General features: G+C 33.4%; 1 long non-coding RNA gene across 1 annotated transcript; it reads left to right on the forward strand.

The window, feature by feature from the left end:
• The first annotated feature begins 14,734 nt into the window (after positions 1 to 14,734).
• Positions 14,735 to 22,208, forward strand: LOC128557785 (uncharacterized). Its single transcript, XR_008371386.1, has 2 exons — positions 14,735 to 14,866; positions 18,135 to 22,208. It is a non-coding gene; the product is annotated as an uncharacterized LOC128557785 (long non-coding RNA).
• Positions 22,209 to 23,321: the final 1,113 nt, after the last annotated feature.

Genomic DNA, 23,321 nt, shown 5'->3' on the forward strand with positions numbered 1-23,321 from the left:
CCAGGTGCTCCTCCGTGCATTATTTCATCACGAGCGGTCACCTGGGTAGAACTACCGACCTTCCGGAAGACAGCTTGATGGCTTCCTCACATAAATATTCCAACGCCCCGAGTGAGGCTCGAACCCACATCGGTAAAGTGCTAGTGATTTTAAGTCAGCGACTTTATGACCACTCGGCCACGAAAGGCCCTACATGACTATGTAACACAACATATATATAACCTGATTAATATGTAAAACAACATATATATATATATATATATATATATATATATAGGGGCCTCCGTGGCCGAGTGGTTAAGGTCGCTGACCTCAAATCACTTGCCCCTCATCGATGTGGGTTCGAGCCTCACTCGGGGCGTTGAATTCTTCATGTGAGGAAGCCATCCAGCTGGCTTACGGAAGGTCGGTGGTTCTACCCAGGTGCCCGCTCGTGATGAAATGATGCACGGAGGGGCACCTGGGGTCTTCCTCCACCATTAAAGCTGGAAAGTCGCCATATGACCTAGCATGTGTCGGTGCGACGTTAAATCCAAACCAAAAAAATATATATATAATATAATTGTTATAATCTTACAAAGCACGTATGCAGCATTTATATATGATTTATATAATTTACAGCAAATATTATTTATTTGAACATTTTAACATAAAATACCATTTTACGTTTGGACAGAAACAGGAACAAGATACATTGAAACTGCGACAGCTTCATTCCACATTCCAACAAAACAGGGCAAGAAATAGACAGTAACGCAAAAGTAATACGAAGAGGTCCAAAGCAGCCCAGTTTAGGGATTTCTAAGGTAAGATGTCCACTTAGAATATGTCTGTATGCATAGAATGAATTTAGATCATTGATAAATGACTGTATGTAGAAACTCTGAAATAAGGATCCATTTTTGTAGTCAATGTGCTTTCATATATTGGGCATAGGTATTTAGAGTGATATTTGAAAATAATAGCCTTTATTAAATGAGTCTTTATATCAAATCGTTATGTTAGAGGACCATATTTTAGACTGGGTATACAGCCATATACGTTATCCGTAAATAAAGTTGTTACTAAAAGCAGTTGTAGTATGACTGATCTACATTCAATACATGTTTATTTGGCAAATAAGTCAAAAATTTGAAAATGTAACTGTGAAAAATTCTGATGTCATGTAAATACATTATAAGTGGAATGGCTTATCGGTCAGTAGTCTAAACTAGTTTTGACTATTGACCGGCAAGCTATGCATTAAGTGTATACAAGATATAATCAGCTAATTACGCGTCTGCTAACTTTTTAGATAACTTATCATTCCAGTGAGAAGTGTTGGTAGTGATTGATTGTTGAAGAGGCGAAGAAGTCCTGAAAACTGTACATAGTAGCAAAATATATCTTGCTCTTTTTCATTTGTGTTAATATTAAATGTATTGGAATGTACTATAAAGTGTACACATATTATTTTCATTATTTTCTGTTTGAAAGTGTGAACTTATTTGTGATCCCAACGAATGTGTAAATGCAAAGAAAGTACTTTTACATCCGTCCATCAGTTCACAATCAATGTTTTGGGTTTATTCTGTATTAGGAATACTTTGTGAATACGCGCTTCATTTGTTTGAACGTATTACTATAATGTTATTAGTCAAGCAATTTCATATTGGCCTTGTTATTTGTCAAAGGGTTGTCGTATTGGCCCGAGGCCGTTATTATTATTCAACTTTCGACTGTTGGCTGTAACAGTACAAGAACTCTGTGAGTTACCTTATTGAAGCTATGCGTGTTCAGGTGAAAAAACCTGACAAGTTGTTTAGACTTATTTTAGAAATCATAATCATTTTCGCCGGTAAAACAGAATGAGTTGTATGTAGGTACTTGAGAATAATTGTGAGAGATATTTTTGATGTGACATAATCAAGAGTAACTAGAACTTACCTTATTTTTGAATTCCTATTTATTTTCTTTAGTGAGTTATCTTAGCATTTGAACTGTGATAAAAACTTCTTTAAAAGTCATTTCCTTTTAGGCTGCAGGCAACGAGACACAAAATTGTACACATATGTGTTGATCAAGATAATAGAACCAACCAAGCACAAATTATACACTCCCATGCCTCGTTTAATTCTTATCCGAAATTGTTGCAGTTCACAACTGACACTCTTGTTCGCTAATTTATTCATCCACTTTCCAGCATTTGAATCCCTATTTATCATTGCACAAATAGTCCACACTATCAAAATGTCTGTTAAAGATAAACCTCATCCTTTTAATTAATCTGAGTTTCCCTATTTTCACATTATTTTCCTTGACAATTGCCCGAATTTCTGACAGGAAACACTTGTATTTTACACAATACCGAATAAGTGAAAGTATCATTGTAATCTATGAAGACGTACATCCCGCTCAGTCATACTTGGTTATTATTACATGAACATGTTAGATGATTTTTTTGTCAAAATGTGAAAAAAATGTAATCTATACCTCTGATGTAAAACAAATGGCGTCATTTAAAAATCTAACGGAAATGACTTCTCCGTATTGGCCCTCTCTTTTGAACCAGTCAAAATGCTTGAATTCCGTATTGGCCCTGTTTTTCTCATATTGGCTCAGTTATGTTTTGTATTAGCTCTGTCTGTTTCATATGATGTTTGCAATTGATCTTATACAGTGTGTAATATTGTAAAGTTGAATAATATATATTGTATTATATGTATGACTTGGCTTGCGTCAATACTTATTGTATTTGTTTCGTTTCTGTATTTTGTCTGTTCCATAGCAGCTTCGTTTTACACATGTCTTCACATTTATTTAAAGGAAAGTACATAGTTGTTGTATAGTATACAAATCATTCATCCGATTTGGTTTCAGATGCATGAAAATGCACAATTTGTTTAAAAGAGACATATTTTAGACTGGCTATTTTGTAACAATACAAGAACTGTTACGTTCATAGCTATTGTATATGCTCATGTTTTCGTGTGCTTGCATTTCAGGTTATAGAGGACTGTATAATATACTGTATTATTTGAATCGACATTCTATGTTTTGTTGTTTTATGAAAATTCTACTCGTAAAACGTATTTTGTATACAGTAATCAATCATTTAGGTAGATATGTACGTATTATAATTGCCGTATCATAGATTTCAAACAAATTCACTCATTTGTGTTACTTTCATGAGTTGCACTGTTGATATATACAAACCTGTGATTCACTATTAGGCTTCCTATTGATTAATTGATATACACTTGTTTTCTTTTTTTGGAAATAATTATTTGTATGATACTTTTGTTTTTTTAACATTTATGTGTTGTGGTCATGCTAGGTGAATTTATTAACTTCGTAATTTTTGACTGAAGTGCAAACATATATTATTTGATTTAAAAAACTGTCTGTATCTGTAAAGTGTTATTTCTATATTATGTATTGTTCAGTTAGAGTGCCATTTTTCTTCTTTTTTCATATAATCATCCTTATTCATATCTGTTGTAAATATTTGATTGAAATCTCTCTTGCAATAGAGTAATGCTGTTATATGAAAGACTAAAGCCTAATATTTGGGCAAATAGACAGACGGAGACGTACCTTCTAATTTGGTGTTATATATATATATATATATATATATATATATATATATATATATATATATATATAGGTAGTAACTCAAGCAATGACACGATATCTATGGTCCCATCTCTTAACTCACGTTCAATTTTCTTCATAATGTAAAGATAAGGTGAAACATGACGACTGTATAAGGAATGCAATTACCAGCCCAGATTTCAACCAAATTCATCGAATTGACTGTATCTTATATTAAACAGGGTTACAACTCTTCGGTCAATTGATCTTTGATCCGTCGAAAGTTGTTAATAAATGTGTACTTGTAAGTCGGTAAATATTATATATTTTATATATTTGTGAATCACTTTGCTACAAACCTCTAACACTTGGGTATGTTGAAACAGACATTACCCCCCTGTTTATGTTCTTGAGTGCCGCTTAGTGCAGTTGAATGCTTGGAGGGTTAACTATTGCACGGCAAAATGTGCCCGATCCTCACCTTTGCACGCGTGTCTGTTGCGTACAATGTATAATTAAACAAATTTACTGAACGGATTCATTTATATATTTAGCTTTAAAATGGTAATGACTTATTTATCAGTTTGTGGAATAGTATTCTCCAGTATTTTATCTTTTCAGTCTCCTAGGTCCACATAGTGGTGTGGGAGACATATTTTACTTATTCCTCTCTCTCTCTCTCTCTCTCTCTCTCTCTCTCTCTCTCTCTTTCTCTCTCTCTCTGTCTGTCACTAAGCTTGTCCGCACTCTAAGATGAACATTTCTCATCCGATCTTCACCAAACTTGACGAAAATTTGTTTGACCATAAGATCTCGGCCAAGTTCGATAACTTGCCAAATCGGCCCAGGCACTTCGGAATTAAGGTCCTTGAAACTTTTATAAGGCAGTCGCGTTATAATCAAAGCACTGAAAGTCTGATAAGGCAGTTGTGAGAGACATGCGCCTTTCTCAAAAGCATCTCTAGTTTAAGAAATAAAACATCGTGGTTATTTACTAATTGTTCTATTTTTATAATTTTGATGGTATCTCCATGATGATGATGTTGATGACGACGTTGGGTTATTAATCATACCTTTAAACGCAAATGTAAAATATGGTGATGATGATGACGGTGGTGGCGGTTATGATGATGATGATTATACTATGCATTTTACTGTACATTGTGTAATAATTACAGCAGTACTATGTTGACCTTCCGAAACTGGAAATGGTTTTAAAAAAAATAATCATGCATTAAGTATTAGATTGCGTCACATTTTGTTCATTATACAGCAGTACAATCTAGTGTTTTGTTTTATTTTTAAGCAGGTATTGAAAGTAACTTTCTTTTGGGCGATGGGTAAAGAAAACGGGCATGTGGACAATAGAATTTTATGCTGGTGTTGGGTAAAGTAGTTAAAATATGTTATTTGGTAGCAATACCTGAAGGTAAGTAGTCAGGTAAAAGCTACATGTTATTAAATCGTTGTCTTTTGTTCTACCATCTAAATCGGTTTATGACCACATTATGTATGTTAACGCTTTTTATCAAAAACTATTTTGATGTGGTTGTTGTAGAAGCGGAATATAGAATTTCGATGTTATTGAAAAGTTGTTTTTTGTCCGTTTTGTTCTACCGTATATGATACAGATTATACATTGGTTTATGTCCACAATATCTATGTTTAAGCTTGTAATTAAATTGTTTTGCTGTTGCTTCTGTTAAATCAAAATTTCTAAGGAGGTTAAATTGATCGAACTGATTTGAACGGCATATTTTGCTTTCGAATTGCGACTTTGACTGCGTTTTCAGTGCTAGATGGTTCCCGTGCATGCATGTATTAAGAAAATATTCCGTATTATACTGCCAGTGGCTTAGTCGTACAGGAATTGCAGTCACATTGATTCTTAAATATTGCACCAGTATGTTATCTTAATGCCGCCATCTAGTTAATAATTTTCGTCCACAGTGCCAAATCTAGGTTGTGCGCTTTATCGTAATAACGAAATCATTCATCAATAATCAAAAGCTATATATAGTATTTCTATCATTTAGTTATTTGATTTCGCGGCGTTAACCCCAACATAATAGATAATAATTTTGATCTTATATTTACTTTTATTTAGGTGCTTGTGTATGCGGCTTCTCTATCCTCTTGTCACAGTCGTTGTGCTGTCGATATATGTTATTATACCGGAGCCAAGGTAGAAGCACTGTTGAGTCAAACAGTACTCAAGGAATAGAAGGGCAGCCTGAGAGCACTGTCGAACCATTTGGTGGATTGCATTAGATACTTTGCTAAATCTAAATATACACTCGGAGTGGCAGGGTGGCATGACCTCGGTAGAGTTCTTTTACCTTAGACTGGTGAAAGTAAATGGAAACTTTGCTAGCAAGTTAAGCAAAACACTTTTAAGTAAAACTTTTGATCTATTCAAATATACGTAATTACATACTTGAATAATGGCTGAATTATAAAGTACGTGTCTTATAAAGATTACCGCCTGACCTAATTCGGGCTAGATCCAACAAATTTATGAGGGGAAACGTAACTGCTGCATAGGGTTTGATTAGATAAAATCAAGAGAAATAATGGTCAAATAGAGTTGAATATAGCTTATATTGCCATCTTTGAAAGTAAATTATCCGAAAAATCAAATCTGGTATCATTAAAGAAATGAACGCTTGCATGTAGCTATCCTCATCACAATTTGCAATTTTGCATTCTCCTTCCATTGTCTAGTACATGTATGCTTATCATAAATTTAGAGCTTCAGCATCATAGCGTTACCTATTTTGTTTCTATGCTTCATTTCATGATACTTCTATCTCATACAATATGCCATGATATTTCATTAATTTTCTGTAATGATATAATAACAAAAGTCACGGCCTTATCCTATTCAATCAGCATTTGTTATTTATTGTCAACAGTCAGAAGCGACAGGCAGCTCTTACTGATATATGGTTAAAATCTAGGTCAGTTCTCGTCATGGTTAAAACAATATGTCTCTCAGAGTGTGGGCGAGTCTGTCGCTTCTTATATTCATGTCCTACTGATAAAATAATGCGGTAGTATTGGGGGATTCTGTTCTCTTTTGTATATATATTTGTACTTTGAAATCTGATATAGAATGCAACATTACTGGATTTTGATTTTTATTTTACGCAAAAACCCAGTACATGTTGTTAGAACTTCTAATTTTAATAATGAATTTGGTTTTATTCAGGTTTTATGTTTATCAAGGTATTCGCAGTTCTATCAATGAGCGAATTAAATCAAATATATCATAGTCTTGTTACAACGATATTTACACGTTGGCGCTGATAAAGCATTGCATTGACTTCTAGTAATTACATCTAGAAGACCATTATTTGGAAACAAAGTATGCAAGCAAACAAAAACTTGCAGACTTGATTTTAATGATTTTGTTCATGAGAAGTAACAAAATATGAAACACCATTTACGCCCCTTGCACTATAGTCTTAACAGACTTCCCTTGTAAAACAATATCAAAAGGACTTCAGTATCCCGAATGACCAGACATAGTTTGTCTCTGGGTCAAAGAACGGGGCGACCCTCTGCAAACGCCACGCAACACATTATATATAGCGAATCAAATATACTGGAAGCATCCAGATATCAAAGAACGGGGCGACCTTTCACAACACAACACATTACAATAGCAGTTGTGTAGACGAATCAAATCTATAGGAAGCACATAGATATCAAAGTATGAAGCAACCTTTTGCAAACGCTACACTGGAATCAAATCTACTGAAAGCATCCTAATATCAAAGAATTGGCCGACTATAAACGGTGTGCCTTGTCTATTTGTATTGCTGAGGTTACTAAGATTCTACCTTTCAGAATAAATTTGAATTTTTATCGTCAATTAATGTCACATTAAACACGCCCGGTAATCTCCAGAATCATAACCTTTCGGTTATGTATGAAAATGCTTCTGCTGTGATTTCCGGTTATGATGGTTTTCACGTAAAAACAGTGACACAGTTAAGGTATTATTACGTTTTCTTTCTAATATTATTATAACTTAAAAATCAGCGAATGCTATTCGATGCACGGTTGAATAATGATTACATACATACCAGATTTTCCGTGCAGTGACAAACTGTTTGCTTCCTGTCAACTTTAGAAGTTGTACACATGATGACATTTTAGCGTTTCTGTGCCACACATACCGCTTTCTGCTATTGTTTTCGAACACATACATTTTCTTGTGGCAAATAGTCGGCGTCAGTCTATCAATTATACACAAACGTTTCAATTTATCCCCACAAAAACGTGTGAGAGCGTCGTTTACGACGGAAATATTGCAGTTTATAAGGTGTTATGATTCGGTTGATGATGTTATGATTCTTCAAAGGGGGTTATGATTCTTCGTTTAACAATATCTGCCGTAGGAAATCCAAAACTTTTCTGTCATGAAAAGCAAAATCAAGCCATGAATCTGCAGATTACCATGACTACATTGAATGTCTTATTTGTTGTTGCTAATATCATTTCCGTTATCTCAGTTGTTTAACGATAAAGTCGCGCTTTAAATTTTCATATTAGAAATTATATCGTAGGAAATTTCAATACTTTCAATTCTCATTACTTCTTTTTTTTAAAGTACCACATATACAATGAAAAGAAAAAAAACACGACATTTAAAGTAAATATTAAAAAATGTGTTCTAAAATTAAGGGACGTGGAATTGAAAAAGATACTCAGCTGCAATGTGTTTGCAGCATGTCTGTCACTGCTGTTTAAAATCTTAGAGGAAGGCATTCATTTATGTTGTAAGGACTTGTTGCCCAGTCGTCTTTGCTTTACATCTTTATGCTGTGTATATGAGCTGTTATTGTAAATATGTAAAATAAAGTATGATTAAACTAAACTACGTCTTTCATTTCCATTTATATATAAGAAAAAGAAAAGAAGTCACAAACTTACAGCTACACAATGAAAATCCATAAAACTTAACCTAAAGTTCATTTTTATACACTTGAAAATGTCTACAGTTCACTTAGGTCACCTCGCAATGTCAAACAGGTTAACTTTCAACCCAGCTTAAAGACATGACAGAGTATTTTTTTTTTTTTTGTAACAACCTGATTTTTTGTGGTCCAACGGACCAGCTAGCTTTCAAGATTCACTTCTCCGAGCGAAAATACACTGTCCCCGGGTCATCGGACCTGCGTTTGTGTGTCGATCCATGCATTTGTGGTTAAATTCCGTTTCGACAGATATTGTTTTACGAAGAATCATAACCCCCTTTGAAGAATCATAACATCATCAACCGAATCATAACACCTAATTAACTACAATATTTTCGTCGTATACAACGCTCTCACACATTTTTGTGGGGATAAATTGAAACGTTTGTGTAACATTGATCGACTGACGCCGACTATTTGCGACAAGAAAACGTATATGTTCGAAAACAATAGCAAAAAGTGGTATGGGTGGCACAGAAACGCTAAAATGTCATCAGGTGTACAACTTCTAAAGTTGACAGTAAGCAAACAGTTGGTAGCTGCACGGAATATCTAGTATGTATGTAATCATTGTTCAATCGTGCATCGAACAGCATTCGCTGATTTTTAATTTATAGTAATATTAGAAGGAAAAACGTAAGAATTCCTTACCTGTGTCACTGTTTTTACGGGAAAACCATCATAACCGGAAATCACAGCAGAAGCATTTTCATACATAACCGAAAGGTTATGATTCTGGAGATTACCGGGCGTGTTAAAATAGTAAATAAATATAGACCAAAGATTAATTCTGTCATCATTTCTGAACATAACCATAATCTAGATATTGTAGAGAAGGAATATTTCAACAGCTAGACCGTAGCGTAGTTGTAGCAGTCGAGACATTTGCCCAAGAGGAAATCTCTAAATAGCCGCGTGTTCTCTTTCTCAAAAACAGTTTAACAGTACTTTTATGCCAAACCAACGCATCACAATGCGTTATTAATGTTTTGTTCTATTTTTTTTTTCTGTCGGAGGTCCCGAGTCCCCACCGACGGGAGGGGGTGGAGTGGGTGACCCCATTCTATGTTTAGTCCCGTTTGCGCTAACGTTGACACGAATTCCCTATTCATTCACATTACCCTGAAAATCATAAAGCAGTGTCCTTTCTCATTTGCTCCGTTCAAATTTAGCCTAGCTTTTAGTACTGACCAAATCGTTTATTCCAGCATAAAACTGATGTTCTTGTCATTTTTCGGGGTGTTTTAATAGGAGAGAATACGTACTGTTATAACACCTTTTTATATATGCGCGTTCCGTGGCAAAGCATAAACGTATTACGGCCCCAAAACGGATAATTCAACATGAAATGACGTCAACGTGAAAAAACAACGTAGACTTTACCGCGCATTTCATGATGAAGTAGATAAAGACCAAACACGCTGTCAATTTCAAAAATTACTTTTCTTTTTTCGCGCATTTCATGGAAATTTAATGACATTGAGAAACAATATATGCATTTTCCTTTTTTTTTAGCGTTTTATTCAAGAACATTCTGAAATAAAACGCTCATAAAAAAATAGTCTTTTTCAACTTACAGCATAGATGCCGACCATAATGAACACTGATTGTTAACTTGTAGCCCAAATAAATTACATGTATTGGAAACAAACATCTGTGAAATACATATACATTATTAAATATAGGTTGTCTAAAAAGAATTGATATTTAATAATTATAATTATATATCTTCATTTGGTTAAAGCAAGGAGCCTTTATGCGGATTAAGGAATAAAGTGCACGGGAGTGTTATTGATGCTACAACTAACCAGGGAACGTTATTTGGAGTGAGCGTTATACAGTTCCACATTTGGAAACCATTCTGATAGCAGATCTAATAATTTCAGTACACTATAAAATATATCAAAAGGACGTTTAGCAATTTTATAAAGGTAATTTTACATAAATTTGCATTGTTGCATTCTTTTTTGATAACTTAAGAAGTGCAATATATATATTACAAGGCAGATGGTCTACATTTCATCGGTTATATCAAATAAGGCGGTCAAGGTCAACAAACAAGCGAAACATCATAAGTAATCGTGAAAGGATTTCAATGAAAATTATATTTAGATGGCTTAAATGGAAATTTCGCATATATTGCATTGATTTTGCAGACATATTTCGTCATGAAACAGAATGTCCTCCAAAACGTTTGATAAAACCATTTTGCTATTTCAATATTACAAAAGAAATCTTAGAATTGCTTTACAAGGAGCTGCCATTTGTTTGATCCACCTTTTTAACAAGGTTTCTCTATACAATAAACACTATTTATTCTATACCTATTTTATCTATCCAATTGCGAACGTTCATTTGAAACACGTGACCGTACAATATATTACGGTATTTGGATGCACGTGCGTACAAAAATCCTGTATTTTCTGTATTTGGACGCACGCGCGTACAAAAAAATCCTGTATTTTCTGTATTTGGACGGTTCAACAGTCCCATGTTAATCATACGATAAAGCCCGAAACGCGTGAAAATGTTCCGAATGTAAAGCGGATAAGTAGGCGCTCTATCTACAGAGTTTGATTATGCGTCTTGAAATCTGGATTTAATTTGAGTTTGTTTGGTTTTTTTTTGTTTACAAAACACAAAAACGATTCAAGGAATAACAATGCTATCTGATTTAGATATTAAAACGTTTGTTAATAATCAAAAACTTAAAAATACAGTAAACAGGATCATCAGATGTTGGAATATTTGAAAAGTCGCTAAAAGAAGCCGTTCCGGACGAAACCTAGAAATTGGTATCAGCCCTAACTGTCTGAATAGCTACCTCAGCAGTTTTGATTTAACGGTTAAGAAACAAAATGGAGAAGATTATGAATGGCAGCGGACGGGCGGTCAGCATCCAAAACATGTCTGCTCTATAATTCAGTTTTCGTCGGATCTTCACCAAACTTGCTGACAATGTTTGTGGGCATTATATCTCGGCCATTTTCGATAACCAGCCAAATTGTACCAGACACTCTTTGATTATAGTCCTTGAATTACTCGAAAAACGGGAAATTTAGCCTTGTCCGCTCTTTGAAGTCGAACAGTTTTCATCCGATCTTCACCAAACTTGCTGACAATGTTTATGGGCATAATAACTCAGCCAAGTATTATTACCACCCAAATCGCCAAATGGCTGTTGTAGGGAGGTTGCACCATATACATTTTTTTAATGATGATACGCAGAAAAAAACAACAATCAATGAATCACGTATATTACGTATGAAGTGAAATAAATATAGAATAAAAAGGTTATTTAAGGTCTAACATTGTTCTGTATAATATATATTTGCACTCATACCAAGCTGGGAAAAACTAGAAAAGGCATTTTTAATTTAAACTATTATTATAGTAAGATAAAATAGATATAGAATAAAAAGGTTATTTAACATTGTACTGTACAATACGAGATATACTTGGACTTGTACCCAGCTGAGAAAACCATATTGAACTCGCCTAGCGGCTCGTCCAATATGGTTTTCTCAGCTGGGTACTCGTCCAAATATCTCTCCGTATTGTACAGAACAATGTTAAATAACCTAATAATATCATCCGAAAGAACGCAGAGTAACAAGGGTTTTTATTTTCAAAATGTCATGATTATTTTGAATTTATTGATCGGGTATGTTCCATTGTAAATTTCGGCTAGTGTGGACTCAAAAAAATGATATTAAATGAACAGAATAAAAAAATAAAATTTTGCCTACATTTCTGATCTTTCTGTCTTTGTTGTCATAAAGCAATATTTTTATACCAAACTTGTAAAATTGCTGTTTTACAAATTCATGATTTTCCCTGATTTGTAAAATGGAAAAATACATTTGACTATACAATTGACATTCTTGAAAATATTTTAAAAATATTTACTACAATTATTAGAACAATTTATACACGAGTTTTTAAAATAAAGCCCATATTTGCGAAACATCCTGTGACGAATTAGATGTATCAAACAGTAATGACAATTATGACTCATTCAAATTGCTTTACCGTCAGTCAGTTCAACCCCTAATGTGCCTAAAAATACAGAGGCATTGTATTAGATATTCATTTTGTAAAAGGCTCGCCGCAAATGCGATTTCAGATATATCTGTTTATAGGAGAAACTTCAGACGCACTTTTGAAAATTAAGCAACTTTACATATATATATTAGTCTCATCACATATACAAACAATAAAAATCACACATATCATACAAGTAAATAGCCATTCTATATAGAATTACAAGAGACTATCTAAAAAAGTACATTACACTATTAAAATCACAGTAAAACTATTTCAAGTGTATTGTGTTGTATTTTGTGTTGTGTTCATTCCAAGTGGTGCGTGTGTGTGTTTGTGTGTGTGTGCGTGTGTGTACTTCAGTTGTGTGTACTGTGTTGTGATTGTGTTGTGCATGCATGTATGTGTGTGTGTGTGTGTGTGTGTGTGCGTGTGCGTGTGCGTGTGTGCGAGCCTGTGTTTGTAAAGTATTACCTCTGACAATAACTGAGGCACTTCCTATGCAAAACTAGTATTTATATTAATATAGAATTACATGAGACTTAATTGTTATCACTGTTAATTTGTACACATACATCTTTTTACATGAACCATTTTTATATGATAAAAACTGAGGAGCAGCCGCTAATTGAAAATTAAAAATGTCTTAAAACTAAAATAAGTTATTAAGAATCTGACCAGTAATATGGGCACTACTGTGCAATTAAGAAATGGTTTAAAAAATCAGATATCACCCTGGATCAGATCAAGGATGAACTAATTAGCAACTACTTCTCAGAGTAGATCAAAATACTCAACTCATACTACAAAGTACAACAAGATGTTACATTAAGACATTATTTATAATGATAAAACATCAGTGTTTTATGCAATGTTAAAAATTATACCTAGTTTTTGCGGTCACAATAGTCATATCTTTGTTGGAGAGTACAAAAACTAGTTTTTCATCTTCTGTTAAATTAACAAAATTCATGTTTATATTAGATGCTTTGTTTAACATTGGTTGCCTTAATTCATTATATGAACAACATTCGAAAAGTACGTGTATTTCATTTTCTACTAACGATTTACAAATGGGACATATTCTGTTTTCAGTAGGGAGGTTTTCATATCTTCCGGTCTCTAATCTAATTGGCGCTACACCACATCTAAATTTAGTGAAAGAGGCTCTGTGTTTTAAAGGCATATTCAAGCTCACGTAATCTTCAGTTTCAAAGTCCTCTTTTAGTAATTTATAAGTCCTTAGTTTATTTTCCCATCTTCTACTTGTACCAGTGTCTCTAACTTCTCTAAACACATAAGATACTCAAATTGCGAACTTCTACATATCTGATCACTTTTCAACATACCTGTATTGAAAACTTTATAATTTACTCTATTAGTTTCCATTTTCATAAATCTATGCTATTGTTGACTAACAGATCTTAACTGTTTCACATGTGGTGGTTGCCAGGCTAATTCCCATAAACAGCAGCATTAGGTGTATACTTTCCGATCCCTAAATAAAATCGCATAAACTGCTTTTATACGTGTAACTAAATCGTTAATGAAAAGGTTAAAAAGCATTGGAGACAAAGAACAACCCTGACATAATCCGCAGTGGACATCAAACCAGTCGGTGTTTAGACCAATTAGTCTTATACAAGAGAATACAGATAATACAGATTGATACAGTGATTGTAATGCCAAAAACATATTGCCATTTATACCAAAATCACCTAATCTTTTCAAAAGAATATTTCTATCTATAAAATCATAGGCCTTCCTACAATCAATAAAAGCACAGAAAATTGACTGTTTAGCCTTTTCCCTCGTATCAATAATATTGGTTAGCGACGATAAATGATCAATTGTACTTCTATTTTTTCTAAAACCATTTTGTTCATCAGATAAAATATAATTATTCTCTGTCCATTTAGACAAACGGTGGTTTAAAATTGAACAATAAATTTTATACATAGTACATGATAACGAGATACCTCTGTATCACATTGGATCCCTTGGATCTATTGTACTGGATTTAGAATAGGACTTATAATAATTTTGCCAAAATCTGACGGAACAATACCTTTATTTAAACATACAGTAAACAATATATGCCAAAAAGATACAGAACAATCATTTTTTAGAATCTCCATTGGAATGTTATCGAAGCCCCACGCTTTATTATTTTTTTGCATTATTGATTGCATTACGTACTTCAAAAATGAATATTTCTTCATTGAGAACATCACCATTTGTATGGATGTAGCTCTCATTATTAAGTAAGTACTGTTTTTCAAAAGTTAATTAATTATCCATTTATGTTTGCTTTTTGTAATTTAATTTTGTATAAATGTTGAAATGTTTTGTTTACCTGTCAGTTTTTTATTCACCATTGTGTACAGTTTATTACCGCTAGCATCACCATTACCGTCATTAATATCTTTATCAGTCATTTATCTATAAAACATTCTTTGAATTATTCTGCAAAACTGCAGTGTTTGGCAAATGGTTATAGCGGCAGTGAAAATTTATCAGCTTCACAGAATTGCCCTGTGAAAGCTCCCAAAGGACATAGAGAAATATCCAAACAAAGCATGCGTAGGTCCAATCTAGAATTTTACTCCATACGTAAAATTGATATTTTTCAACATACCACTACGTCGGCTAAATTATGATAACATTGAAAGTCATTTTTGCAAAAAAAAAAAAATATTTAAGAACTTTATTAGACGCGTGGAAGTGGTGAATCATTTTTAAATGACCCATATTTTACATAATTTACTGGTCCTTAATTTTTATATCAATTACATAAGAACTTAATTAACAAGAAGCATAATATAAGCTTTTGCATGTATCTGAAACAGCCCTGGCCTATATATCAATATATTGAATTGACTCCAGGATCCAAAAGGACTAGAAAATATAACAACACTGAAGATCATATTGAGTAGATACAACATGTTTTATCTGTAATAAAACTTTAATCAAGATTTTGCGATACTTAATACAAAAGTTCTTCATACAGATTTTCTTACTGCTAAAATAAATATTTCCTTCACAAAATATACCATCATCATAGTTATGACATCTTTTCAAAGGATTTTGTCACCTGCATTCATTCAGCAGTCATGTCTTCCTTATTATGTCTTCAGTCGCCATATGTATGACGTAATAATTTTTTCCAATCGAGTACCTAGAAAGACATACATTTCGGAAGCCTATTAGGGACATTTTGTCTTAGTTTTTATGCATAACCTCTTTTGTATGACATATTATGTGTTACGTGCTATCAGTTACCTCTTACATGTTACGTATTACCTCTTAGGTGTTATATCTTGTGTGTTACTTATCAAAAGTTAGATTTGCCTAGTTCTCAATAGGAAAACAAAATTGGCGGATGTTAACGATTACTGCTTGTGGCACTTTACCCCTTTTGGTGATCACTAGAGCTAAAACTAGAAAAAAAGCTTTAAACGACTTCTGCTATGAACAGCTTGATAGATCTTGATCAAACCTGGTCTGTACCACCATTATAAGGTCATTTCTAAATTTGTTTCAAAACGCACAATGATCCCCTCGTAGGGTCCTATAGAGTTAAACAAAGAAATACTTTTAAACATTTTTTTTCATGAAGTTTTTTGCTGAATTTTCATCAAACTTTGTCTGTAGTTTAAACACGGGGCATTTGATCCCTTTCTAAAGCTCTTAAAGACAGAAATAGAAATAACTTTAAACAACTTTTTCTGATAAACACTTGTTTACCATCATAGTAAACATATGTAGGCAAGACTACATAGCTAGGACATGGTCTTTAGCTCAGTCATGGCGTTTTCTTTTGGCATAAAAATTAGTTACGTTTCGCATACAATTCCATATTTTGTCTAAAATGTTTGATATATAACTTCGAAACTTTGAACACTTGCTTACCATCATGGCCACACATTGTCATATAGTGCTAGATATATCCAGATCCACAAATACAGATAGATTGTTTGTCTTGTCTATATTTTTTTCTTTTGTCAGAAAATCTTAATATTGTGAACCCATACTTCCATCAATTCTTCGAATAGTCGAGTGCACTGTCAACAGGCAGCTTTTGTTTCTTGTTGTTTTATGGGAGTCCTAAAATTGTTCTTGTCCGTACGTCTGTCCGAATATATGTCATGTATATCTCAAAAAGTTTTTAAACTAGAGTCATCAGACCTAGGATTGTTATTAAACATGTTACGTTGTACATCTGGTATTGTGGTTTGAGTTTACAAAACCAGACCGTGACTTATTATTATTATTATTATTATTATTATTATACCAGATTTATATAGCGCCCTTTTCATGATCAATTTCACGTTCAAAGGCGCTTTACATAGTTCAAATGCAGCCACATAGGGCGCATAATTCATCCTCTTCTAGTACAGACACAGAGCGATCTGACCAGAGGGGCAGAGTGAGACAAAGCCCCCACGACAGAGAGATCAGAAATCAGATACAGGCTTGTCCGGCTAACTTAGCCTAGCTCGTTTCGAAGAGACAGTCTGGTTCTTTATCGTGCCCAGTGTATAGCACTGATACACTCAATGATTGCCTGGGTTCCTGACCAGTACACCTCTAGTTGGGTGGGAAACACTGAAAAGCGTTTCTGAAAATTCCCGAACCCCCGGCCTCAGGATTGGAAGGCCAGTGTGCAAACCACTGAGCTATCCGTCCACCCAGTTAAAATGACTTAGTTAAAATATACTTATTGTAAAAGGAAGTCGGGGGTTGGCTGTTCCTAAAAATAGAGGATTGCTTAAACTGGTGCAAAAGAACATATGCAGCATTATGTATTTCATTACTGCCCATAAACAGACTCGACAAAACCCATTTATTATTTCCTAGTGATTTATTTAAGTTTGCTGTCTTGAAGCATTATACATTTCATAACTGCCCATAAACAGACTAAATAAAATCTATTTCTTATTTTCTGTTTCATTTTTTTAAGTATATAAGTCCTTAGACATAAGATGAAATACCTAATTCCTAATACCTTTGACATAAGATGAAATACCTAATGCCTAATACCTTAGACATAAGATGTAAGATGAAATACCTAATGCAAAATTATGTACATTTTATATATGCAAGAGCTGATAAATTAGACTTACGTAGGAATTCGCAGTTCGCGCCGCACTAAGGACTGAAGCATTCTTCCAGCGTATTTATAACTTCACCAGTATTAAAAGCCATTTAACACCTGCAAAATTTCAGATGTATTCGTTCTATTTCTTTTGAAAGGATCAATAAGAGTATTAATTTGGAATACTATCATTCACTAAATTAATATCATATGCATGTCATAGGTGAATTATACAAGCGTAACTGTTCCTAGTTATACAAAATACAAAGATCATTTCGTGAAGACAAGAAATCATACAATACGGTTTATTTTTTCAAATGTATAATCGAATGTGGTCGTAGTTTTTGTCCCATTGATAAAACAAGTCGATTAGCTCCCTGATTTCTACGATGTTTGTATCAATAACTGACAGTTAAAATGTTACTTTATTTCAGAAATGGGTGGTAAACCATCGACGCATGTTTACAATAGCTATGAGTACACAGTATTTGTCATGTGTCAATCAGAAAAGATTGTACGTTCTGAGGAAAGTTTTAAGGCTGCCTATAATGCTTCTGTCGGACATGACCATGACATTGATAAAACAAAAATTACAAATGTAAAGGCAGGCGTTAACGTTAATCTTGATACGAGACAAGAGAGGAGACATATCAACGAGGGTTTTGTAAAGATATGTCCTGGAGGAGTTGTCCGGTTTGATGTGGATACCAAAGGCACACAATTTGTATACATAACTATTTATGACGAACACGGCAGTTTGATTTGTGAAAATCTGTCTAAAAAGGTAGATTTTAGCATTATCATAGATTCTCGAAGCCAAGTTGTCGACACGAAGTACCACGAGTTATACAAAGCAGCTATTCCAGCGATGCAACAATATATTTACCCACCGGAGTTCTTTCAGGGAAAGTAAAATAGATGTCTCAAAATCATTTCCGAAAAACAGACAACGCTTTTAGATTCAAGATTAGTCAACAATTATTCTGAATACTACGAAAGACTACGAAAGACACGTGATGACATTTCAGCTTCATTATTACATGCTTTCTGCTTCATGATTGCACGATTTCTACTTCATGAATTCACGAATTCACGATTTCTCCTTTTTGATTTCACGATTTCCACTTCAATGAATAAACTTAACGATTTCAAGATTTCCGCTTCACGAATTCACGATTTTATTATTAAACTTCACAATTTCTTGATTTCACGATTTCCACTTCACGAATTCACGATTTGACGAATTCACAATCTCACCATTTAACTTCACGATTTCACAGTTTTTATCATTACATGTAGGCTGAAACGAGTACCCGGGTACCCGAGGGTAGGGTAGAAAATCGTCAGTATCCGAGTACATATTCATTACCCGTTACCTGATGTATAAATTTGTTATTATGGTATATTAAGTCATTTAACTGGATAGCAAACATGAAAATATGTTCGTTGCTATAGCTAATCAATTTACATGGACGAGGTTTACATCCTGCTGCCTCATGTACAGAATAGTTTTGTGACATCTAAGTTGACATTTTTATGGTGTTAATTCGGAAGAAATATCAACTACTCCCAAACATGGCTATCTGCTCTAAATATCCTCATATGAACGAGAATAACAACCGATGATTATAAGGCACATATGCCGTATTTTCAGTATTAGCCCGGGGACCGACGGGTACCCATGAGTAACTGTTCAACGGGTACCCGGGTACAAAATTTGTTCTTGTTTCGGCCCTAATTACATGTAATTAATGGAGTTGACCTAGAAAACTTAAACAATTTAAGGCCTTGTTTGTAGACCTTGAAAGACTTGATTTTTCAAAAGTGTCGTGTTAATTTGTGATAAAATCAAAGATCAGATATTGGTGAAAAAGTGGGGTTCTTATTTTGAAAATGTTGCAGGCTCGGTTTGATTTAATCCGTTCATGAGACTTCTATACAGTTCGGTAATAGTTTACAGTTACACCTAAAATATTTAATCAATGTCAACACAGAGACGGACGTTGATGATCAAGTATATCGTTGATAACTGACCACCATGGAAAGGTTACGAAGAAAAACACGATTAAAGATTGTTGGCCACATTTTCGAAATAGCATCTATTAAATAAAAATGAGAATGGCCAGTTACTGGCTTATTTATATGGTTGTAACAAGAAGCATATTGTGTACAGTAAACCCCGGTTATAACGAACTCATCGAGACAAGCAAAATGTGCTCTTTTTAGCCTAAATTTGTTATGAAAATATAGCAAACATGTTCGTTATCTAGGCAATATGTGTACAGCCAGCTGATTTTATATAATTATTTGATTCAATGTGCATTGTCTTTGAAATTTTATAACAATTTAGGTACAGTTATGCAATTTAGTTCATTATGCTACTATTTGATTGCTTGTTTTGTAATAATCCTGCCCATGTAAAATATTACATTCATACGTCGTGTATGCTAATTGTTTAAAGAGTCAAATTTCTATAATAAAATTATGAAACAATGTCAAAAATTGATCAAATGTTGGTTCCTGTACGAAAAAAAGGACCTGTTTTACAGCTGTAAAACGTCTGTAAAAGAACTGTATTTTGACATTACAACTGTAAAAGACCTGTAAGTGGAAAACTGATCAGAAATACAGTTAAAATTTTCAGGTGTAAAATATGAAGGTCTCAATTTACAGCTGTAAAAAATTTACTGTTGAAAGTTACAGCTGTAAAATGGTCATGTCTCAAAATTACAGCTGTAACATTTTTGGAGGGAAACATGAGTATTGTCAGCCATCTTTAATGCATTTTGGCGGGATATAACTGAAATTCACACAGACATCAATTTTGGAATTTAAAGCGGTATAGAGTAAGTACAGATGTTTAATTATCTATTATAGTTGTAAAAGGACATGTATAAGTACATACATTAACTATTTACTCTATACTGGAAGCCGATAAGTTTAAAAGAAATAATTACAAGATTGTCATATGTTTTCATGACTGACAAAGAAAGTTTTATAAACGAGATCTGCATATGTTCTACTTTGTATCCTACTCTTGAATTTTGCTGTTGCTATACTGTAATCATACCACATATACTTTACGTACTAGATCATTTATTTTGCCATTTTCATAGTAATTGCTACCTTATCTAGAGATTGCAATTCATCTTAAAACTTTTTGCACCTCTCCTTTCGTCCCTTAAAATAATGCCCTCTTTTTCAATACCTATAATATTTCTACAGCTGTAACTTTTGGGCATTTTTACAGCTGTAACTTTTTTTTCATTTTTACAGCTGTAACTTTTTTTACAGGTGTAGCTCATTTGCATATTTCGAATTGTTTTACAGTCGTTTGACAGCTGTAAATTGAAATCTACAGCTGTAAAATCAATATTGTTATATAAAATCTACAGGTGTAAATTTGGAATAGGCATGACTGTTATTTTGAACAAAAATACAGGTCTTTTACAGCTGTAAAATTTCGTACAGGTTGGAAAATCGGCAAAAAGACATTTTCAAACCGATGTAACACAATGATAGCTCGCAGGTCAGTTTTCAGTTAATTAATCGTTGTGTTTATTTTATCTGTTATTGATTTTGGTAGATGATCCTGATAATTCTTACAAATGATACGCATTCTGTTTACATGCGTAGGTCATTGTTGGTATTTACTACTCAAGCAAATTTCGTAACATCGGAGTGTTTTATCCATTAAGTTTTGGCCTAAATGACTTTGTTTACTATTATTACCGATCAGATATTGCGAAAGTCTCAAAAGAAATTGATTTGGACAGCCTTAATTACTTTATTTTTGTTTTCGATGGAATTTTCATTAATTGGCCAGAAATGTTAATTTCTTTGTTTACCTGTTCAGTATATTGTTGTTGTTTACAATTTATACCAAATGAATCACCGTTGAATGTTTTATCTATTAGATTTGATCCTAATTATTTTGTTTGTTTCGGTAACAGTCATTTATTTACGAAAATACACAATGGTGATTGATTCTACATCTGTTGTTTACTATTATATGAGTACATAATGGACGTTTTGATTGACATGTTTTTGAAATTGCTTTGAATATTTTGAAATACTTGTAAACATGTTATTGCGTTGTAGTTCGTGAAAAAGGTATAAATATTCAGAAAATTAAGAGAAGAGAGGAGAATGGGGAGAGGAGGACCGAGTCAAGAAAAGAGAGGACTGAGTTAAGAAGAGAGAGACAGAATCAGGAAGTTAGAAATGTTTTACAAAAATGGGATCGTATAATAGCAGTTCGGATCGGTTCAGATCAGCTCGGTTAAGTTCAGTTTTGGGCTCGGGTTTAAGAGCGGGTTAAAAATAAGTGTGGAAGATTTAGAACTGATTATTATGTTATAGAACTTTTTGACTTAAGAATACAAATTAATTAAAAGTTTGACGCGGGAAAATACTATTTAAAAAGCTGATGTATTTATACCTGAATTGACTATTAGTATAGTTGTTTGTTCTGTATAACCTTGTAAATAAAACCGAGTGTGAAAAACTGCTGACTTTCTCAATCTATGCAACCAGTGTAGTGTTACACCTAAAAGCTTTTGAATAGGACATTTTGTATAACCCTGCAGACGTAATTTGTCACGCATAATGATTATTACATTGCTTTAAGATACACAGTGAGATAAATATGTTCTTTCTTTAACTGGTGATTACAATTTTTTTCAATGGCCTTATAGATAACTAAAGTATATGTTTTATATTTCAGAAGACCTTAAACAATATTCTAAACAATTATCAAATCAAGATTTCAATGTAATACTTGGTTTTAGATGTCGTTGAGATATCAACAATCACGCTATGTTTTTAATATTTGTTATGATTCAATATTATTGGTACAATGTATACTCAATGCTAATGTTAAAGTCTGTCGTACTTTCGCTTGAATCGTACTTCGCCATCGTGATTTCGCATTTCACGCTTCTCCATCTTGAGCAGGCGATACATAAAACGTTTTATGTATCGAAAGGGCGAAATCATAATGGCGAAGTGCGAGAATATGATGACGAAGCGTAAAATCGAGAAAAGCATGTATAGGTCCAATCTAGAATTTTACTCCATACTTAAAATTGATATTTTTCAACATACCACTACGTCGGCTAAATTATGATAACATTGAAAGTCATTTTTGATAAAAAAAAATGATTTAAGAATTTTATTAGACGCGTGGAAGTGGTGAATCATTTTTAAATGACCCATATTTTACATAATTTACTGGTCCTTAATTTTTATATCAATTACATAAGAACTTAATTAACAGGAAGCATAATATAAGTTTTTTGCATGTATCTGAAACAGTCCTGGCCTAATGTAAATACAATTGTTAATGTATAATAAAATCTGTACAAAGATTCTTTGGAAGTATAGAATGCAACCAAGCAAAATATTAGCAGACTCTATTTGATTGAGTCTGTTCATGAGGGGTAATGGAAAGTACAACACCCCTCACGCACCCTACACTGCAAGAAAAGTTACGTTTAAGTGACAACTAAACGTAACCTAAATGTAATTAATCTCTGAATTTAAGGTCATTTAATTAGATAAAACTGGAAATTATTTTCCGAATTTAAGTCAAATTTACATCGAGTTTAAGCAAAATTATT

This window comes from Mercenaria mercenaria, chromosome 6, assembly GCF_021730395.1.
Source record: "Mercenaria mercenaria strain notata chromosome 6, MADL_Memer_1, whole genome shotgun sequence".
Lineage (NCBI taxonomy): Eukaryota > Metazoa > Mollusca > Bivalvia > Venerida > Veneridae > Mercenaria > Mercenaria mercenaria.